Below are 1,308 nucleotides of genomic sequence, written 5' to 3'. Positions count from 1 at the left end.
CAGGAGGTTGTTCCATTTTTTCCATTCTCTTTCCAGTTTTCTTACATAATTTTCCCCCATGCAACATGCTATATATTTTTGTACAGAATGATGGTCTTTTATGCTGTTAATTAAAGCATTTACTGACAAATTGTTTTGAAGGCATCTTGTTTTATAAATATAGTGTTTGATCATAATTAAAATTTCATTATCTAGTCTGTTGCCTATTCCTGACTGTGACACTATTCCGAAAAGGAAGGATTCCTTATTAAAAGAAAATGGGATAAATAAATCTTCTAGTAGTGTTTCAAAACTGTGTAGGAAATCTTGTACAATGGCACACTCCCATAATGTATGAATTATTGTTTCCCTATCTAGATTGCAAAAAACACATAAAGGATTATTGGAGAGGCCGGCTTTGCATAGATATATATTTGTTGTCAGAATTTGATGGAGAATTCTTACTTGGAGCCATTGGAGTTTTGTTTTCGTAGTTGTGCGAAATGGTATTTGATATATTTTTTCCCATTTGTTGTCCCTAATGTCAAATATTTCCCCCCATTTCTTCCTACCAGTTGGAATAACCCTATATTCAGAAAGTATTACATAAAAGTCCTTAGCTCCTTCAGTGTTTTGTAAAAACTTTCCAAACAAAGGGGAATCATTGGGTACACTAAGCCTACAGTGGTATTATGCCCAATATTGTTTTGATTAATATATCTTCTAAGAGCTGACAGGATATCATAATACTGCAGAAGGTTTGTGTTTATATTGTATTTGATATCAAACTCATCATGTGTATAAAATGTATGTGTGGGGAAATCTTTTATCAAATCATTAAAAATAGTAATTCCACATCTATACCATTCAGGATAAAATACACACTTCTGATTTATAGTTAAACTTTTATGATACCATAAAGGCAATTTTAAAAACGATTGTCCCTTTTCCCTTACAAGATCTTCTTTATAAGAAAGTCTACTCCATGCTTTAAATACATCTTTCGAGAACAAATTTGTACTTGTATTTTGGCATATAGATATATATTTATTACACAGTTAAAGAGAAGATCAATATTGATATGTGTTTTTAATAACTGCTGCCATTTGCCTTGTTTTTGTAGAAGCCTCCTTATCCAACTTAATTTTAAAGATTCTATAAATGACAATAAATGTACCATCTTAAGACCTCCATCTCTATAATGTTTAACAACAACATCTCTCTTTATTTTATCAACCTTTCCATTCCAAAGAAAGTTCTGTTTATTCTTGAGCTGCAGTGAAACTCTCTCTCTCTCTCTCTCTCTCTCTCTCTCTCTCTCTCTCTCTC

Source organism: Mizuhopecten yessoensis, unplaced genomic scaffold (genome assembly GCF_002113885.1).
Source record: "Mizuhopecten yessoensis strain PY_sf001 unplaced genomic scaffold, ASM211388v2 scaffold4811, whole genome shotgun sequence".
NCBI classification, from domain to species: domain Eukaryota; kingdom Metazoa; phylum Mollusca; class Bivalvia; order Pectinida; family Pectinidae; genus Mizuhopecten; species Mizuhopecten yessoensis.
The sequence above is the reverse complement of the archived record's forward strand: the minus strand, read 5'-3'. Positions refer to the sequence as shown.